This window comes from Schistocerca gregaria, chromosome 5 (genome assembly GCF_023897955.1).
Source record: "Schistocerca gregaria isolate iqSchGreg1 chromosome 5, iqSchGreg1.2, whole genome shotgun sequence".
In the NCBI taxonomy this organism is placed as follows: Eukaryota; Metazoa; Arthropoda; class Insecta; order Orthoptera; family Acrididae; genus Schistocerca; species Schistocerca gregaria.
Genome location: NC_064924.1, coordinates 73,962,928 through 73,982,559, shown reverse-complemented (window position 1 = coordinate 73,982,559; position 19,632 = coordinate 73,962,928). Strand labels below are relative to the sequence as shown.

The window sequence follows — 19,632 nt, the reverse complement described above, 5'->3', positions numbered from 1 at the left end:
GCGCGACGCGTGTCAGGCAGGTGAGAACGCTTCCCTCGGTCCAGCAGGACACTGCCACACCCCGCGCAGTCCACCCGCCGGCCGGCCGCGCGCAAGACCTGCGCTGGATAACAATAACATGGTGCGTCTCCCGCGAGTGTCGAGGTGGAAGGACGTGCTTTGCGTCAAATGTGCCACCGAAAATGGCGAGTGCGTGTGTTGGGAGGAGAGGCGAAGCATTCTTCTGCCGTGCGGCTACAGTATAAGGACGCCAACGGCCATACCATGTTGAATACACCGGTTCTCGTCCGATCACCGAAATTAAGCAACATCGGGCCGGGTTAGTACTTGGACGGGTGACCGCCTGGGAACACCGGGTGCTGTTGGCTCTCTCTCTTGTTTCAAATTTCATGTCACTACATCTGGCAGCCCTCTTTTCATACTAACTCTGAGGTGCAACAAAGATGCACCCACACGCATTTTAAAATACTGTATTAAACGTAAGATGCGAAATTACAGTAATGAACTCAGTTTGAGCAAGAATGCGCCAAGGAAGGGTGGTATGAACTCCTTGAAAGTAACGAAACACTGCGAATCGACAGATGCACACTTGAAATGCGTCAGAGCCTACTGTTTTGTAGGAGCGCAAAATTCCAAAAACTAAATAATTAAATAAAAAACTAAAAAACAGAAAATCAACTGTTCCGGTACGATCACCGACGATAAGCAACAACGTTAGTATTCGGATCGGTGACCGCCAGGGAACTCTGGAAAATAGGGCTGGCAGGGGTAGCCAAAAAATGAAGACAGACAAAGTGTCTCTAGAAATAACGAGAGTATGACACGACAGGACTGTTCTGAATTACGTTAGGGCTTATAGTTTTGTAGCAGTGCACAATTGCATATTTGTAAATAAAAATTTATCTTTCGCCGCTAGAAGAGATGGATGCTTTGTCGAACCTCCTGTGTCTTGTGTCCGTGTTTTCGCACCTTTCCATGGCACGGCACAGAGCTGCTCTAGTAGCTCCGAACGGCTGCACACGGCACCTCGCACACGCCGGTCAGTCCGGCGCCAGTCTCGCAGTTGTTTCTCGTGCTTGTGCTGTCATATGGACCACGACCCGAGCGGCAGCGAGCGGCAGTCGAGCAAAGTCGGGACAAGTCGGGACGGAAGGGGACAGCCGAGAATGCACCATGCGAATTACGCAAATATCTGGAAGCGCGACGCGTGTCAGGCAGGTGAGAACGCTTCCCTCGGTCCAGCAGGACACTGCCACTCCCCGCGCAGTCCACCCGCCGGCCGGCCGCGCGCAAGACCTGCGCTGGATAACAATAACATGGTGCGTCTCCCGCGAGTGTCGAGGTGGAAGGACGTGCTTTGCGTCAAATGTGCCACCGAAAATGGCGAGTGCGTGTGTTGGGAGGAGAGGCGAAGCATTCTTCTGCCGTGCGGCTACAGTATAAGGACGCCAACGGCCATACCATGTTGAATACACCGGTTCTCGTCCGATCACCGAAGTTAAGCAACATTGGGCCTGGTTAGTACTTGGATGGGTGACCGCCTGGGAACACCGGGTGCTGTTGGCTCTCTCTCTTGTTTTAAATTTCATGTCACTACACCTGGCAGCCCTCTTTTCATACTAACTCTCAGGTGCAACAAAGATGCACCCACACGCATTTTAAAATACTGTATTAAACGTAAGATGCGAAATTACAGTAATGAACTCAGTTTGAGCAAGAATGCGCCAAGGAAGGGTGGTATGAACTCCTTGAAAGTAACGAAACACTGCGAATCGACAGATGCACACTTGAAATGCGTCAGAGCCTACTGTTTTGTAGGAGCGCAAAATTCCAAAAACTAAATAATTAAATAAAAAACTAAAAAAACAGAAAATCAACTGTTCCGGTACGATCACCGACGATAAGCAACAACGTTAGTATTCGGATCGGTGACCGCCAGGGAACTCTGGAAAATAGGGCTGGCAGGGGTAGCCAAAAAATGAAGACAGACAAAGTGTCTCTAGAAATAACAAGAGTATGACACGACAGGACTGTTCTGAATTACGTCAGGGCTTATAGTTTTGTAGCAGTGCACAATTGCATATTTGTAAACAAAAATTTATCTTTCGCCGCTAGAAGAGATGGATGCTTTGTCGAACCGCCTGTGTCTTGTGTCCGTGTTTTCGCACCTTTCCATGGCACGGCACAGAGCTGCTCTAGTAGCTCCGAACGGCCGCACACGGCGCCTCGCACACGCCGGTCAGTCCGGCGCCAGTCTCGCAGTTGTTTCTCGTGCTTGTGCTGTCATATGGACCACGACCCGAGCGGCAGCGAGCGGCAGTCGAGCAAAGTCGGGACAAGTCGGGACGGAAGGGGACAGCCGAGAATGCACCATGCGAATTACGCAAATATCTGGAAGCGCGACGCGTGTCAGGCAGGTGAGAACGCTTCCCTCGGTCCAGCAGGACACTGCCACACCCCGCGCAGTCCACCCGCCGGCCGGCCGCGCGCAAGACCTGCGCTGGATAACAATAACATGGTGCGTCTCCCGCGAGTGTCGAGGTGGAAGGACGTGCTTTGCGTCAAATGTGCCACCGAAAATGGCGAGTGCGTGTGTTGGGAGGAGAGGCGAAGCATTCTTCTGCCGTGCGGCTACAGTATAAGGACGCCAAACACGCGATCTAGTGTAATACACCGGTTCTCCTCCGATCACCGAAGTTAAGCAACATCGGGCCGGGTTAGTACTTGGATGGGTGACCGCCTGGGAACACCGGGTGCTGTTGGCTCTCTCTCTAGTTTCAAATTTCATGTCACTACATCTGGCAGCCCTCTTTTCATACTAACTCTCAGGTGCAACAAAGATGCACCCACACGCATTTTAAAATACTGTATTAAACGTAAGATGCGAAATTACAGTAATGAACTCAGTTTGAGCAAGAATGCGCCAAGGAAGGGTGGTAGGAACTCCTTGAAGGTAACGAAACACTGCGAATCGACAGATGCGCACTTGTAATGCGTCAGAGCCTACTGTTTTGTAGGAGCGCAAAATTCCAAAAACTAAATAATTAAATAAAAAACTAAAAAAACAGAAAATCAACTGTTCCGGTACGATCACCGACGATAAGCAACAACGTTAGTATTCGGATCGGTGACCGCCAGGGAACTCTGGAAAATAGGGCTGGCAGGGGTAGCCAAAAAATGAAGACAGACAAAGTGTCTCTAGAAATAACGAGAGTATGACACGACAGGACTGTTCTGAATTACGTTAGGGCTTATAGTTTTGTAGCAGTGCACAATTGCATATTTGTAAATAAAAATTTATCTTTCGCCGCTAGAAGAGATGGATGCTTTGTCGAACCGCCTGTGTCTTGTGTCCGTGTTTTCGCACCTTTCCATGGCACGGCACAGAGCTGCTCTAGTAGCTCCGAACGGCCGCACACGGCGCCTCGCACACGCCGGTCAGTCCGGCGCCAGTCTCGCAGTTGTTTCTCGTGCTTGTGCTGTCATATGGACCACGACCCGAGCGGCAGCGAGCGGCAGTCGAGCAAAGTCGGGACAAGTCGGGACGGAAGGGGACAGCCGAGAATGCACCATGCGAATTACGCAAATATCTGGAAGCGCGACGCGTGTCAGGCAGGTGAGAACGCTTCCCTCGGTCCAGCAGGACACTGCCACACCCCGCGCAGTCCACCCGCCGGCCTGCCGCGCGCAAGACCTGCGCTGGATAACAATAACATGGTGCGTCTCCCGCGAGTGTCGAGGTGGAAGGACGTGCTTTGCGTCAAATGTGCCACCTAAAATGGCGAGTGCGTGTGTTGGGAGGAGAGGCGAAGCATTCTTCTGCCGTGCGGCTACAGAATAAGGACGCCAACGGCCATACCATGTTGAATACACCGGTTCTCGTCCGATCACCGAAGTTAAGCAACATCGGGCCGGGTTAGTACTTGGATGGGTGACCGCCTGGGAACACCGGGTGCTGTTGGCTCTCTCTCTAGTTTCAAATTTCATGTCACTACACCTGGCAGCCCTCTTTTCATACTAACTCTCAGGTGCAACAAAGATGCACCCACACGCATTTTAAAATACTGTATTAAACGTAAGATGCGAAATTACAGTAATGAACTCAGTTTGAGCAAGAATGCGCCAAGGAAGGGTGGTATGAACTCCTTAAAAGTAACGAAACAATTCGAATCGACAGATGCGCACTTGAAATGCGTCAGAGCCTACTGTTTTGTAGGAGCGCAAAATTCCAAAAACTAAATAATTAAATAAAAAACTAAAAAAACAGAAAATCAACTGTTCCGGTACGATCACCGACGATAAGCAACAACGTTAGTATTCGGATCGGTGACCGCCAGGGAACTCTGGAAAATAGGGCTGGCAGGGGTAGCCAAAAAATGAAGACAGACAAAGTGTCTCTAGAAATAACGAGAGTATGACACGACAGGACTGTTCTGAATTACGTTAGGGCTTATAGTTTTGTAGCAGTGCACAATTGCATATTTGTAAATAAAAATTTATCTTTCGCCGCTAGAAGAGATGGATGCTTTGTCGAACCGCCTGTGTCTTGTGTCCGTGTTTTCGCACCTTTCCATGGCACGGCACAGAGCTGCTCTAGTAGCTCCGAACGGCCGCACACGGCGCCTCGCACACGCCGGTCAGTCCGGCGCCAGTCTCGCAGTTGTTTCTCGTGCTTGTGCTGTCATATGGACCACGACCCGAGCGGCAGCGAGCGGCAGTCGAGCAAAGTCGGGACAAGTCGGGACGGAAGGGGACAGCCGAGAATGCACCATGCGAATTACGCAAATATCTGGAAGCGCGACGCGTGTCAGGCAGGTGAGAACGCTTCCCTCGGTCCAGCAGGACACTGCCACACCCCGCGCAGTCCACCCGCCGGCCTGCCGCGCGCAAGACCTGCGCTGGATAACAATAACATGGTGCGTCTCCCGCGAGTGTCGAGGTGGAAGGACGTGCTTTGCGTCAAATGTGCCACCTAAAATGGCGAGTGCGTGTGTTGGGAGGAGAGGCGAAGCATTCTTCTGCCGTGCGGCTACAGTATAAGGACGCCAACGGCCATACCATGTTGAATACACCGGTTCTCGTCCGATCACCGAAGTTAAGCAACATCGGGCCGGGTTAGTACTTGGATGGGTGACCGCCTGGGAACACCGGGTGCTGTTGGCTCTCTCTCTAGTTTCAAATTTCATGTCACTACATCTGGCAGCCCTCTTTTCATACTAACTCTCAGGTGCAACAAAGATGCACCCACACGCATTTTAAAATACTGTATTAAACGTAAGATGCGAAATTACAGTAATGAACTCAGTTTGAGCAAGAATGCGCCAAGGAAGGGTGGTATGAACTCCTTAAAAGTAACGAAACACTGCGAATCGACAGATGCGCACTTGAAATGCGTCAGAGCCTACTGTTTTGTAGGAGCGCAAAATTCCAAAAACTAAATAATTAAATAAAAAACTAAAAAAACAGAAAATCAACTGTTCCGGTACGATCACCGACGATAAGCAACAACGTTAGTATTCGGATCGGTGACCGCCAGGGAACTCTGGAAAATAGGGCTGGCAGGGGTAGCCAAAAAATGAAGACAGACAAAGTGTCTCTAGAAATAACGAGAGTATGACACGACAGGACTGTTCTGAATTACGTTAGGGCTTATAGTTTTGTAGCAGTGCACAATTGCATATTTGTAAATAAAAATTTATCTTTCGCCGCTAGAAGAGATGGATGCTTTGTCGAACCGCCTGTGTCTTGTGTCCGTGTTTTCGCACCTTTCCATGGCACGGCACAGAGCTGCTCTAGTAGCTCCGAACGGCCGCACACGGCGCCTCGCACACGCCGGTCAGTCCGGCGCCAGTCTCGCAGTTGTTTCTCGTGCTTGTGCTGTCATATGGACCACGACCCGAGCGGCAGCGAGCGGCAGTCGAGCAAAGTCGGGACAAGTCGGGACGGAAGGGGACAGCCGAGAATGCACCATGCGAATTACGCAAATATCTGGAAGCGCGACGCGTGTCAGGCAGGTGAGAACGCTTCCCTCGGTCCAGCAGGACACTGCCACACCCCGCGCAGTCCACCCGCCGGCCGGCCGCGCGCAAGACCTGCGCTGGATAACAATAACATGGTGCGTCTCCCGCGAGTGTCGAGGTGGAAGGACGTGCTTTGCGTCAAATGTGCCACCGCAAATGGCGAGTGCGTGTGTTGGGAGGAGAGGCGAAGCATTCTTCTGCCGTGCGGCTACAGTATAAGGACGCCAACGGCCATACCATGTTGAATACACCGGTTCTCGTCCGATCACCGAAGTTAAGCAACATCGGGCCGGGTTAGTACTTGGATGGGTGACTGCCTGGGAACACCAGGTGCTGTTGGCTCTCTCTCTTGTTTTAAATTTCATGTCACTACACCTGGCAGCCCTCTTTTCATACTAACTCTCAGGTGCAACAAAGATGCACCCACACGCATTTTAAAATACTGTATTAAACGTAAGATGCGAAATTACAGTAATGAACTCAGTTTGAGCAAGAATGCGCCAAGGAAGGGTGGTAGGAACTCCTTGAAGGTAACGAAACACTGCGAATCGACAGATGCGCACTTGAAATGTGTCAGAGCCTACTGTTTTGTAGGAGCGCAAAATTCCAAAAACTAAATAATTAAATAAAAAACTAAAAAAACAGAAAATCAACTGTTCTGGTACGATCACCGACGATAAGCAACAACGTTAGTATTCGGATCGGTGACCGCCAGGGAACTCTGGAAAATAGGGCTGGCAGGGGTAGCCAAAAAATGAAGACAGACAAAGTGTCTCTAGAAATAACAAGAGTATGACACGACAGGACTGTTCTGAATTACGTCAGGGCTTATAGTTTTGTAGCAGTGCACAATTGCATATTTGTAAACAAAAATTTATCTTTCGCCGCTAGAAGAGATGGATGCTTTGTCGAACCGCCTGTGTCTTGTGTCCGTGTTTTCGCACCTTTCCATGGCACGGCACAGAGCTGCTCTAGTAGCTCCGAACGGCCGCACACGGCGCCTCGCACACGCCGGTCAGTCCGGCGCCAGTCTCGCAGTTGTTTCTCGTGCTTGTGCTGTCATATGGACCACGACCCGAGCGGCAGCGAGCGGCAGTCGAGCAAAGTCGGGACAAGTCGGGACGGAAGGGGACAGCCGAGAATGCACCATGCGAATTACGCAAATATCTGGAAGCGCGACGCGTGTCAGGCAGGTGAGAACGCTTCCCTCGGTCCAGCAGGACACTGCCACACCCCGCGCAGTCCACCCGCCGGCCTGCCGCGCGCAAGACCTGCGCTGGATAACAATAACATGGTGCGTCTCCCGCGAGTGTCGAGGTGGAAGGACGTGCTTTGCGTCAAATGTGCCACCGAAAATGGCGAGTGCGTGTGTTGGGAGGAGAGGCGAAGCATTCTTCTGCCGTGCGGCTACAGTATAAGGACGCCAACGGCCATACCATGTTGAATACACCGGTTCTCGTCCGATCACCGAAGTTAAGCAACATCGGGCCGGGTTAGTACTTGGATGGGTGACTGCCTGGGAACACCAGGTGCTGTTGGCTCTCTCTCTTGTTTTAAATTTCATGTCACTACACCTGGCAGCCCTCTTTTCATACTAACTCTCAGGTGCAACAAAGATGCACCCACACGCATTTTAAAATACTGTATTAAACGTAAGATGCGAAATTACAGTAATGAACTCAGTTTGAGCAAGAATGCGCCAAGGAAGGGTGGTAGGAACTCCTTGAAGGTAACGAAACACTGCGAATCGACAGATGCGCACTTGAAATGCGTCAGAGCCTACTGTTTTGTAGGAGCGCAAAATTCCAAAAACTAAATAATTAAATAAAAAACTAAAAAAACAGAAAATCAACTGTTCTGGTACGATCACCGACGATAAGCAACAACGTTAGTATTCGGATCGGTGACCGCCAGGGAACTCTGGAAAATAGGGCTGGCAGGGGTAGCCAAAAAATGAAGACAGACAAAGTGTCTCTAGAAATAACAAGAGTATGACACGACAGGACTGTTCTGAATTACGTCAGGGCTTATAGTTTTGTAGCAGTGCACAATTGCATATTTGTAAACAAAAATTTATCTTTCGCCGCTAGAAGAGATGGATGCTTTGTCGAACCGCCTGTGTCTTGTGTCCGTGTTTTCGCACCTTTCCGTGGCACGGCACAGAGCTGCTCTAGTAGCTCTGAACGGCCGCACACGGCGCCTCGCACACGCCGGTCAGTCCGGCGCCAGTCTCGCAGTTGTTTCTCGTGCTTGTGCTGTCATATGGACCACGACCCGAGCGGCAGCGAGCGGCAGTCGAGCAAAGTCGGGACAAGTCGGGACGGAAGGGGACAGCCGAGAATGCACCATGCGAATTACGCAAATATCTGGAAGCGCGACGCGTATCAGGCAGGTGAGAACGCTTCCCTCGGTCCAGCAGGACACTGCCACACCCCGCGCAGTCCACCCGCCGGCCGGCCGCGCGCAAGACCTGCGCTGGATAACAATAACATGGTGCGTCTCCTGCGAGTGTCGAGTTGGGAGGACGTGCTTTGCGTCAAATGTGCCACCGAAAATGGCGAGTGCGTGTGTTGGGAGGAGAGGCGAAGCATTCTTCTGCCGTGCGGCTACAGTATAAGGACGCCAACGGCCATACCATGTTGAATACACCGGTTCTCGTCCGATCACCGAAGTTAAGCAACATCGGGCCGGGTTAGTACTTGGACGGGTGACCGCCTGGGAACACCGGGTGCTGTTGGCTCTCTCTCTAGTTTCAAATTTCATGTCACTACATCTGGCAGCCCTCTTTTCATACTAACTCTCAGGTGCAACAAAGATGCACCCACACGCATTTTAAAATACTGTATTAAACGTAAGATGCGAAATTACAGTAATGAACTCAGTTTGAGCAAGAATGCGCCAAGGAAGGGTGGTATGAACTCCTTGAAAGTAACGAAACACTGCGAATCGACAGATGCGCACTTGAAATGCGTCAGAGCCTACTGTTTTGTAGGAGCGCAAAATTCCAAAAACTAAATAATTAAATAAAAAACTAAAAAAACAGAAAATCAACTGTTCCGGTACGATCACCGACGATAAGCAACAACGTTAGTATTCGGATCGGTGACCGCCAGGGAACTCTGGAAAATAGGGCTGGCAGGGGTAGCCAAAAAATGAAGACAGACAAAGTGTCTCTAGAAATAACGAGAGTATGACACGACAGGACTGTTCTGAATTACGTTAGGGCTTATAGTTTTGTAGCAGTGCACAATTGCATATTTGTAAATAAAAATTTATCTTTCGCCGCTAGAAGAGATGGATGCTTTGTCGAACCTCCTGTGTCTTGTGTCCGTGTTTTCGCACCTTTCCATGGCACGGCACAGAGCTGCTCTAGTAGCTCCGAACGGCCGCACACGGCGCCTCGCACACGCCGGTCAGTCCGGCGCCAGTCTCGCAGTTGTTTCTCGTGCTTGTGCTGTCATATGGACCACGACCCGAGCGGCAGCGAGCGGCAGTCGAGCAAAGTCGGGTCAAGTCGGGACGGAAGGGGACAGCCGAGAATGCACCATGCGAATTACGCAAATATCTGGAAGCGCGACGCGTGTCAGGCAGGTGAGAACGCTTCCCTCGGTCCAGCAGGACACTGCCACACCCCGCGCAGTCCACCCGCCGGCCTGCCGCGCGCAGGACCTGCGCTGGATAACAATAACATGGTGCGTCTCCCGCGAGTGTCGAGGTGGAAGGACGTGCTTTGCGTCAAATGTGCCACCGAAAATGGCGAGTGCGTGTGTTGGGAGGAGAGGCGAAGCATTCTTCTGCCGTGCGGCTACAGTATAAGGACGCCAACGGCCATACCATGTTGAATACACCGGTTCTCGTCCGATCACCGAAGTTAAGCAACATCGGGCCGGGTTAGTACTTGGATGGGTGACTGCCTGGGAACACCAGGTGCTGTTGGCTCTCTCTCTTGTTTTAAATTTCATGTCACTACACCTGGCAGCCCTCTTTTCATACTAACTCTCAGGTGCAACAAAGATGCACCCACACGCATTTTAAAATACTGTATTAAACGTAAGATGCGAAATTACAGTAATGAACTCAGTTTGAGCAAGAATGCGCCAAGGAAGGGTGGTAGGAACTCCTTGAAGGTAACGAAACACTGCGAATCGACAGATGCGCACTTGAAATGCGTCAGAGCCTACTGTTTTGTAGGAGCGCAAAATTCCAAAAACTAAATAATTAAATAAAAAACTAAAAAAACAGAAAATCAACTGTTCTGGTACGATCACCGACGATAAGCAACAACGTTAGTATTCGGATCGGTGACCGCCAGGGAACTCTGGAAAATAGGGCTGGCAGGGGTAGCCAAAAAATGAAGACAGACAAAGTGTCTCTAGAAATAACAAGAGTATGACACGACAGGACTGTTCTGAATTACGTCAGGGCTTATAGTTTTGTAGCAGTGCACAATTGCATATTTGTAAACAAAAATTTATCTTTCGCCGCTAGAAGAGATGGATGCTTTGTCGAACCGCCTGTGTCTTGTGTCCGTGTTTTCGCACCTTTCCATGGCACGGCACAGAGCTGCTCTAGTAGCTCTGAACGGTAGCACACTGCGCCTCGCACACGCCGGTCAGTCCGGCGCCAGTCTCGCAGTTGTTTCTCGTGCTTGTGCTGTCATATGGACCACGACCCGAGCGGCAGCGAGCGGCAGTCGAGCAAAGTCGGGACAAGTCGGGACGGAAGGGGACAGCCGAGAATGCACCATGCGAATTACGCAAATATCTGGAAGCGCGACGCGTGTCAGGCAGGTGAGAACGCTTCCCTCGGTCCAGCAGTACACTGCCACACCCCGCGCAGTCCACCCGCCGGCCGGCCGCGCGCAAGACCTGCGCTGGATAACAATAACATGGTGCGTCTCCCGCGAGTGTCGAGTTGGGAGGACGTGCTTTGCGTCAAATGTGCCACCGAAAATGGCGAGTGCGTGTGTTGGGAGGAGAGGCGAAGCATTCTTCTGCCGTGCGGCTACAGTATAAGGACGCCAACGGCCATACCATGTTGAATACACCGGTTCTCGTCCGATCACCGAAGTTAAGCAACATCGGGCCGGGTTAGTACTTGGACGGGTGACCGCCTGGGAACACCGGGTGCTGTTGGCTCTCTCTCTAGTTTCAAATTTCATGTCACTACATCTGGCAGCCCTCTTTTCATACTAACTCTCAGGTGCAACAAAGATGCACCCACACGCATTTTAAAATACTGTATTAAACGTAAGATGCGAAATTACAGTAATGAACTCAGTTTGAGCAAGAATGCGCCAAGGAAGGGTGGTATGAACTCCTTGAAAGTAACGAAACACTGCGAATCGACAGATGCGCACTTGAAATGCGTCAGAGCCTACTGTTTTGTAGGAGCGCAAAATTCCAAAAACTAAATAATTAAATAAAAAACTAAAAAAACAGAAAATCAACTGTTCCGGTACGATCACCGACGATAAGCAACAACGTTAGTATTCGGATCGGTGACCGCCAGGGAACTCTGGAAAATAGGGCTGGCAGGGGTAGCCAAAAAATGAAGACAGACAAAGTGTCTCTAGAAATAACGAGAGTATGACACGACAGGACTGTTCTGAATTACGTTAGGGCTTATAGTTTTGTAGCAGTGCACAATTGCATATTTGTAAATAAAAATTTATCTTTCGCCGCTAGAAGAGATGGATGCTTTGTCGAACCTCCTGTGTCTTGTGTCCGTGTTTTCGCACCTTTCCATGGCACGGCACAGAGCTGCTCTAGTAGCTCCGAACGGCCGCACACGGCGCCTCGCACACGCCGGTCAGTCCGGCGCCAGTCTCGCAGTTGTTTCTCGTGCTTGTGCTGTCATATGGACCACGACCCGAGCGGCAGCGAGCGGCAGTCGAGCAAAGTCGGGTCAAGTCGGGACGGAAGGGGACAGCCGAGAATGCACCATGCGAATTACGCAAATATCTGGAAGCGCGACGCGTGTCAGGCAGGTGAGAACGCTTCCCTCGGTCCAGCAGGACACTGCCACACCCCGCGCAGTCCACCCGCCGGCCTGCCGCGCGCAGGACCTGCGCTGGATAACAATAACATGGTGCGTCTCCCGCGAGTGTCGAGGTGGAAGGACGTGCTTTGCGTCAAATGTGCCACCGAAAATGGCGAGTGCGTGTGTTGGGAGGAGAGGCGAAGCATTCTTCTGCCGTGCGGCTACAGTATAAGGACGCCAACGGCCATACCATGTTGAATACACCGGTTCTCGTCCGATCACCGAAGTTAAGCAACATCGGGCTGGGTTAGTACTTGGATGGGTGACTGCCTGGGAACACCAGGTGCTGTTGGCTCTCTCTCTTGTTTTAAATTTCATGTCACTACACCTGGCAGCCCTCTTTTCATACTAACTCTCAGGTGCAACAAAGATGCACCCACACGCATTTTAAAATACTGTATTAAACGTAAGATGCGAAATTACAGTAATGAACTCAGTTTGAGCAAGAATGCGCCAAGGAAGGGTGGTAGGAACTCCTTGAAGGTAACGAAACACTGCGAATCGACAGATGCGCACTTGAAATGCGTCAGAGCCTACTGTTTTGTAGGAGCGCAAAATTCCAAAAACTAAATAATTAAATAAAAAACTAAAAAAACAGAAAATCAACTGTTCTGGTACGATCACCGACGATAAGCAACAACGTTAGTATTCGGATCGGTGACCGCCAGGGAACTCTGGAAAATAGGGCTGGCAGGGGTAGCCAAAAAATGAAGACAGACAAAGTGTCTCTAGAAATAACAAGAGTATGACACGACAGGACTGTTCTGAATTACGTCAGGGCTTATAGTTTTGTAGCAGTGCACAATTGCATATTTGTAAACAAAAATTTATCTTTCGCCGCTAGAAGAGATGGATGCTTTGTCGAACCGCCTGTGTCTTGTGTCCGTGTTTTCGCACCTTTCCATGGCACGGCACAGAGCTGCTCTAGTAGCTCCGAACGGCCGCACACGGCGCCTCGCACACGCCGGTCAGTCCGGCGCCAGTCTCGCAGTTGTTTCTCGTGCTTGTGCTGTCATATGGACCACGACCCGAGCGGCAGCGAGCGGCAGTCGAGCAAAGTCGGGACAAGTCGGGACGGAAGGGGACAGCCGAGAATGCACCATGCGAATTACGCAAATATCTGGAAGCGCGACGCGTGTCAGGCAGGTGAGAACGCTTCCCTCGGTCCAGCAGGACACTGCCACACCCCGCGCAGTCCACCCGCCGGCCTGCCGCGCGCAAGACCTGCGCTGGATAACAATAACATGGTGCGTCTCCCGCGAGTGTCGAGGTGGAAGGACGTGCTTTGCGTCAAATGTGCCACCGAAAATGGCGAGTGCGTGTGTTGGGAGGAGAGGCGAAGCATTCTTCTGCCGTGCGGCTACAGTATAAGGACGCCAACGGCCATACCATGTTGAATACACCGGTTCTCGTCCGATCACCGAAGTTAAGCAACATCGGGCCGGGTTAGTACTTGGATGGGTGACTGCCTGGGAACACCAGGTGCTGTTGGCTCTCTCTCTTGTTTTAAATTTCATGTCACTACACCTGGCAGCCCTCTTTTCATACTAACTCTCAGGTGCAACAAAGATGCACCCACACGCATTTTAAAATACTGTATTAAACGTAAGATGCGAAATTACAGTAATGAACTCAGTTTGAGCAAGAATGCGCCAAGGAAGGGTGGTAGGAACTCCTTGAAGGTAACGAAACACTGCGAATCGACAGATGCGCACTTGAAATGCGTCAGAGCCTACTGTTTTGTAGGAGCGCAAAATTCCAAAAACTAAATAATTAAATAAAAAACTAAAAAAACAGAAAATCAACTGTTCTGGTACGATCACCGACGATAAGCAACAACGTTAGTATTCGGATCGGTGACCGCCAGGGAACTCTGGAAAATAGGGCTGGCAGGGGTAGCCAAAAAATGAAGACAGACAAAGTGTCTCTAGAAATAACAAGAGTATGACACGACAGGACTGTTCTGAATTACGTCAGGGCTTATAGTTTTGTAGCAGTGCACAATTGCATATTTGTAAACAAAAATTTATCTTTCGCCGCTAGAAGAGATGGATGCTTTGTCGAACCGCCTGTGTCTTGTGTCCGTGTTTTCGCACCTTTCCGTGGCACGGCACAGAGCTGCTCTAGTAGCTCTGAACGGCCGCACACGGCGCCTCGCACACGCCGGTCAGTCCGGCGCCAGTCTCGCAGTTGTTTCTCGTGCTTGTGCTGTCATATGGACCACGACCCGAGCGGCAGCGAGCGGCAGTCGAGCAAAGTCGGGACAAGTCGGGACGGAAGGGGACAGCCGAGAATGCACCATGCGAATTACGCAAATATCTGGAAGCGCGACGCGTATCAGGCAGGTGAGAACGCTTCCCTCGGTCCAGCAGGACACTGCCACACCCCGCGCAGTCCACCCGCCGGCCGGCCGCGCGCAAGACCTGCGCTGGATAACAATAACATGGTGCGTCTCCTGCGAGTGTCGAGTTGGGAGGACGTGCTTTGCGTCAAATGTGCCACCGAAAATGGCGAGTGCGTGTGTTGGGAGGAGAGGCGAAGCATTCTTCTGCCGTGCGGCTACAGTATAAGGACGCCAACGGCCATACCATGTTGAATACACCGGTTCTCGTCCGATCACCGAAGTTAAGCAACATCGGGCCGGGTTAGTACTTGGACGGGTGACCGCCTGGGAACACCGGGTGCTGTTGGCTCTCTCTCTAGTTTCAAATTTCATGTCACTACATCTGGCAGCCCTCTTTTCATACTAACTCTCAGGTGCAACAAAGATGCACCCACACGCATTTTAAAATACTGTATTAAACGTAAGATGCGAAATTACAGTAATGAACTCAGTTTGAGCAAGAATGCGCCAAGGAAGGGTGGTATGAACTCCTTGAAAGTAACGAAACACTGCGAATCGACAGATGCGCACTTGAAATGCGTCAGAGCCTACTGTTTTGTAGGAGCGCAAAATTCCAAAAACTAAATAATTAAATAAAAAACTAAAAAAACAGAAAATCAACTGTTCCGGTACGATCACCGACGATAAGCAACAACGTTAGTATTCGGATCGGTGACCGCCAGGGAACTCTGGAAAATAGGGCTGGCAGGGGTAGCCAAAAAATGAAGACAGACAAAGTGTCTCTAGAAATAACGAGAGTATGACACGACAGGACTGTTCTGAATTACGTTAGGGCTTATAGTTTTGTAGCAGTGCACAATTGCATATTTGTAAATAAAAATTTATCTTTCGCCGCTAGAAGAGATGGATGCTTTGTCGAACCTCCTGTGTCTTGTGTCCGTGTTTTCGCACCTTTCCATGGCACGGCACAGAGCTGCTCTAGTAGCTCCGAACGGCCGCACACGGCGCCTCGCACACGCCGGTCAGTCCGGCGCCAGTCTCGCAGTTGTTTCTCGTGCTTGTGCTGTCATATGGACCACGACCCGAGCGGCAGCGAGCGGCAGTCGAGCAAAGTCGGGTCAAGTCGGGACGGAAGGGGACAGCCGAGAATGCACCATGCGAATTACGCAAATATCTGGAAGCGCGACGCGTGTCAGGCAGGTGAGAACGCTTCCCTCGGTCCAGCAGGACACTGCCACACCCCGCGCAGTCCACCCGCCGGCCTGCCGCGCGCAGGACCTGCGCTGGATAACAATAACATGGTGCGTCTCCCGCGAGTGTCGAGGTGGAAGGACGTGCTTTGCGTCAAATGTGCCACCGAAAATGGCGAGTGCGTGTGTTGGGAGGAGAGGCGAAGCATTCTTCTGCCGTGCGGCTACAGTATAAGGACGCCAACGGCCATACCATGTTGAATACACCGGTTCTCGTCCGATCACCGAAGTTAAGCAACATCGGGCCGGGTTAGTACTTGGATGGGTGACTGCCTGGGAACACCAGGTGCTGTTGGCTCTCTCTCTTGTTTTAAATTTCATGTCACTACACCTGGCAGCCCTCTTTTCATACTAACTCTCAGGTGCAACAAAGATGCACCCACACGCATTTTTAAATACTGTATTAAACGTAAGATGCGAAATTACAGTAATGAACTCAGTTTGAGCAAGAATGCGCCAAGGAAGGGTGGTAGGAACTCCTTGAAGGTAACGAAACACTGCGAATCGACAGATGCGCACTTGAAATGCGTCAGAGCCTACTGTTTTGTAGGAGCGCAAAATTCCAAAAACTAAATAATTAAATAAAAAACTAAAAAAACAGAAAATCAACTGTTCTGGTACGATCACCGACGATAAGCAACAACGTTAGTATTCGGATCGGTGACCGCCAGGGAACTCTGGAAAATAGGGCTGGCAGGGGTAGCCAAAAAATGAAGACAGACAAAGTGTCTCTAGAAATAACAAGAGTATGACACGACAGGACTGTTCTGAATTACGTCAGGGCTTATAGTTTTGTAGCAGTGCACAATTGCATATTTGTAAACAAAAATTTATCTTTCGCCGCTAGAAGAGATGGATGCTTTGTCGAACCGCCTGTGTCTTGTGTCCGTGTTTTCGCACCTTTCCATGGCACGGCACAGAGCTGCTCTAGTAGCTCTGAACGGTAGCACACTGCGCCTCGCACACGCCGGTCAGTCCGGCGCCAGTCTCGCAGTTGTTTCTCGTGCTTGTGCTGTCATATGGACCACGACCCGAGCGGCAGCGAGCGGCAGTCGAGCAAAGTCGGGACAAGTCGGGACGGAAGGGGACAGCCGAGAATGCACCATGCGAATTACGCAAATATCTGGAAGCGCGACGCGTGTCAGGCAGGTGAGAACGCTTCCCTCGGTCCAGCAGTACACTGCCACACCCCGCGCAGTCCACCCGCCGGCCGGCCGCGCGCAAGACCTGCGCTGGATAACAATAACATGGTGCGTCTCCCGCGAGTGTCGAGTTGGGAGGACGTGCTTTGCGTCAAATGTGCCACCGAAAATGGCGAGTGCGTGTGTTGGGAGGAGAGGCGAAGCATTCTTCTGCCGTGCGGCTACAGTATAAGGACGCCAACGGCCATACCATGTTGAATACACCGGTTCTCGTCCGATCACCGAAGTTAAGCAACATCGGGCCGGGTTAGTACTTGGACGGGTGACCGCCTGGGAACACCGGGTGCTGTTGGCTCTCTCTCTAGTTTCAAATTTCATGTCACTACATCTGGCAGCCCTCTTTTCATACTAACTCTCAGGTGCAACAAAGATGCACCCACACGCATTTTAAAATACTGTATTAAACGTAAGATGCGAAATTACAGTAATGAACTCAGTTTGAGCAAGAATGCGCCAAGGAAGGGTGGTATGAACTCCTTGAAAGTAACGAAACACTGCGAATCGACAGATGCGCACTTGAAATGCGTCAGAGCCTACTGTTTTGTAGGAGCGCAAAATTCCAAAAACTAAATAATTAAATAAAAAACTAAAAAAACAGAAAATCAACTGTTCCGGTACGATCACCGACGATAAGCAACAACGTTAGTATTCGGATCGGTGACCGCCAGGGAACTCTGGAAAATAGGGCTGGCAGGGGTAGCCAAAAAATGAAGACAGACAAAGTGTCTCTAGAAATAACGAGAGTATGACACGACAGGACTGTTCTGAATTACGTTAGGGCTTATAGTTTTGTAGCAGTGCACAATTGCATATTTGTAAATAAAAATTTATCTTTCGCCGCTAGAAGAGATGGATGCTTTGTCGAACCTCCTGTGTCTTGTGTCCGTGTTTTCGCACCTTTCCATGGCACGGCACAGAGCTGCTCTAGTAGCTCCGAACGGCCGCACACGGCGCCTCGCACACGCCGGTCAGTCCGGCGCCAGTCTCGCAGTTGTTTCTCGTGCTTGTGCTGTCATATGGACCACGACCCGAGCGGCAGCGAGCGGCAGTCGAGCAAAGTCGGGTCAAGTCGGGACGGAAGGGGACAGCCGAGAATGCACCATGCGAATTACGCAAATATCTGGAAGCGCGACGCGTGTCAGGCAGGTGAGAACGCTTCCCTCGGTCCAGCAGGACACTGCCACACCCCGCGCAGTCCACCCGCCGGCCTGCCGCGCGCAGGACCTGCGCTGGATAACAATAACATGGTGCGTCTCCCGCGAGTGTCGAGGTGGAAGGACGTGCTTTGCGTCAAATGTGCCACCGAAAATGGCGAGTGCGTGTGTTGGGAGGAGAGGCGAAGCATTCTTCTGCCGTGCGGCTACAGTATAAGGACGCCAACGGCCATACCATGTTGAATACACCGGTTCTCGTCCGATCACCGAAGTTAAGCAACATCGGGCCGGGTTAGTACTTGGATGGGTGACTGCCTGGGAACACCAGGTGCTGTTGGCTCTCTCTCTTGTTTTAAATTTCATGTCACTACACCTGGCAGCCCTCTTTTCATACTAACTCTCAGGTGCAACAAAGATGCACCCACACGCATTTTAAAATACTGTATTAAACGTAAGATGCGAAATTACAGTAATGAACTCAGTTTGAGCAAGAATGCGCCAAGGAAGGGTGGTAGGAACTCCTTGAAGGTAACGAAACACTGCGAATCGACAGATGCGCACTTGAAATGCGTCAGAGCCTACTGTTTTGTAGGAGCGCAAAATTCCAAAAACTAAATAATTAAATAAAAAACTAAAAAAACAGAAAATCAACTGTTCTGGTACGATCACCGACGATAAGCAACAACGTTAGTATTCGGATCGGTGACCGCCAGGGAACTCTGGAAAATAGGGCTGGCAGGGGTAGCCAAAAAATGAAGACAGACAAAGTGTCTCTAGAAATAACAAGAGTATGACACGACAGGACTGTTCTGAATTACGTCAGGGCTTATAGTTTTGTAGCAGTGCACAATTGCATATTTGTAAACAAAAATTTATCTTTCGCCGCTAGAAGAGATGGATGCTTTGTCGAACCGCCTGTGTCTTGTGTCCGTGTTTTCGCACCTTTCCATGGCACGGCACAGAGCTGCTCTAGTAGCTCCGAACGGCCGCACACGGCGCCTCGCACACGCCGGTCAGTCCGGCGCCAGTCTCGCAGTTGTTTCTCGTGCTTGTGCTGTCATATGGACCACGACCCGAGCGGCAGCGAGCGGCAGTCGAGCAAAGTCGGGACAAGTCGGGACGGAAGGGGACAGCCGAGAATGCACCATGCGAATTACGCAAATATCTGGAAGCGCGACGCGTGTCAGGCAGGTGAGAACGCTTCCCTCGGTCCAGCAGTACACTGCCACACCCCGCGCAGTCCACCCGCCGGCCGGCCGCGCGCAAGACCTGCGCTGGATAACAATAACATGGTGCGTCTCCCGCGAGTGTCGAGTTGGGAGGACGTGCTTTGCGTCAAATGTGCCACCGAAAATGGCGAGTGCGTGTGTTGGGAGGAGAGGCGAAGCATTCTTCTGCCGTGCGGCTACAGTATAAGGACGCCAACGGCCATACCATGTTGAATACACCGGTTCTCGTCCGATCACCGAAGTTAAGCAACATCGGGCCGGGTTAGTACTTGGACGGGTGACCGCCTGGGAACACCGGGTGCTGTTGGCTCTCTCTCTAGTTTCAAATTTCATGTCACTACATCTGGCAGCCCTCTTTTCATACTAACTCTCAGGTGCAACAAAGATGCAC

The 19,632-nt window shown here is 51.0% G+C and overlaps 16 non-coding genes and 1 pseudogene across 16 annotated transcripts; all 17 read left to right on the top strand.

Annotated features, from left to right (window-relative positions):
- The first annotated feature begins 249 nt into the window (after positions 1 to 249).
- On the top strand, positions 250 to 368 carry LOC126274208 (5S ribosomal RNA). The gene has a single exon (XR_007550035.1). It is a non-coding gene; the product is annotated as a 5S ribosomal RNA (ribosomal RNA).
- A 1,079-nt stretch (positions 369 to 1,447) lies between these two features.
- Positions 1,448 to 1,566, top strand: LOC126274850 (5S ribosomal RNA). Its single transcript, XR_007550403.1, has one exon. It is a non-coding gene; the product is annotated as a 5S ribosomal RNA (ribosomal RNA).
- Positions 1,567 to 2,646: 1,080 nt separating this feature from the next.
- LOC126274424 (5S ribosomal RNA) lies at positions 2,647 to 2,765 on the top strand (annotated as a pseudogene).
- A 1,080-nt stretch (positions 2,766 to 3,845) lies between these two features.
- LOC126274821 (5S ribosomal RNA) lies at positions 3,846 to 3,964 on the top strand. The gene has a single exon (XR_007550374.1). It is a non-coding gene; the product is annotated as a 5S ribosomal RNA (ribosomal RNA).
- Positions 3,965 to 5,044: 1,080 nt separating this feature from the next.
- Positions 5,045 to 5,163, top strand: LOC126274809 (5S ribosomal RNA). The gene has a single exon (XR_007550363.1). It is a non-coding gene; the product is annotated as a 5S ribosomal RNA (ribosomal RNA).
- Positions 5,164 to 6,243: 1,080 nt separating this feature from the next.
- LOC126273836 (5S ribosomal RNA) lies at positions 6,244 to 6,362 on the top strand. Its single transcript, XR_007549673.1, has one exon. It is a non-coding gene; the product is annotated as a 5S ribosomal RNA (ribosomal RNA).
- A 1,080-nt stretch (positions 6,363 to 7,442) lies between these two features.
- LOC126273835 (5S ribosomal RNA) lies at positions 7,443 to 7,561 on the top strand. The gene has a single exon (XR_007549672.1). It is a non-coding gene; the product is annotated as a 5S ribosomal RNA (ribosomal RNA).
- Positions 7,562 to 8,641: 1,080 nt separating this feature from the next.
- LOC126273941 (5S ribosomal RNA) lies at positions 8,642 to 8,760 on the top strand. The gene has a single exon (XR_007549774.1). It is a non-coding gene; the product is annotated as a 5S ribosomal RNA (ribosomal RNA).
- Positions 8,761 to 9,840: 1,080 nt separating this feature from the next.
- On the top strand, positions 9,841 to 9,959 carry LOC126273834 (5S ribosomal RNA). The gene has a single exon (XR_007549671.1). It is a non-coding gene; the product is annotated as a 5S ribosomal RNA (ribosomal RNA).
- A 1,080-nt stretch (positions 9,960 to 11,039) lies between these two features.
- Positions 11,040 to 11,158, top strand: LOC126273940 (5S ribosomal RNA). The gene has a single exon (XR_007549773.1). It is a non-coding gene; the product is annotated as a 5S ribosomal RNA (ribosomal RNA).
- A 1,080-nt stretch (positions 11,159 to 12,238) lies between these two features.
- LOC126274057 (5S ribosomal RNA) lies at positions 12,239 to 12,357 on the top strand. Its single transcript, XR_007549887.1, has one exon. It is a non-coding gene; the product is annotated as a 5S ribosomal RNA (ribosomal RNA).
- Positions 12,358 to 13,437: 1,080 nt separating this feature from the next.
- LOC126273833 (5S ribosomal RNA) lies at positions 13,438 to 13,556 on the top strand. The gene has a single exon (XR_007549670.1). It is a non-coding gene; the product is annotated as a 5S ribosomal RNA (ribosomal RNA).
- Positions 13,557 to 14,636: 1,080 nt separating this feature from the next.
- LOC126273939 (5S ribosomal RNA) lies at positions 14,637 to 14,755 on the top strand. The gene has a single exon (XR_007549772.1). It is a non-coding gene; the product is annotated as a 5S ribosomal RNA (ribosomal RNA).
- Positions 14,756 to 15,835: 1,080 nt separating this feature from the next.
- Positions 15,836 to 15,954, top strand: LOC126273832 (5S ribosomal RNA). Its single transcript, XR_007549669.1, has one exon. It is a non-coding gene; the product is annotated as a 5S ribosomal RNA (ribosomal RNA).
- Positions 15,955 to 17,034: 1,080 nt separating this feature from the next.
- On the top strand, positions 17,035 to 17,153 carry LOC126273937 (5S ribosomal RNA). Its single transcript, XR_007549770.1, has one exon. It is a non-coding gene; the product is annotated as a 5S ribosomal RNA (ribosomal RNA).
- Positions 17,154 to 18,233: 1,080 nt separating this feature from the next.
- On the top strand, positions 18,234 to 18,352 carry LOC126273830 (5S ribosomal RNA). Its single transcript, XR_007549667.1, has one exon. It is a non-coding gene; the product is annotated as a 5S ribosomal RNA (ribosomal RNA).
- A 1,080-nt stretch (positions 18,353 to 19,432) lies between these two features.
- LOC126273936 (5S ribosomal RNA) lies at positions 19,433 to 19,551 on the top strand. Its single transcript, XR_007549769.1, has one exon. It is a non-coding gene; the product is annotated as a 5S ribosomal RNA (ribosomal RNA).
- Positions 19,552 to 19,632: the final 81 nt, after the last annotated feature.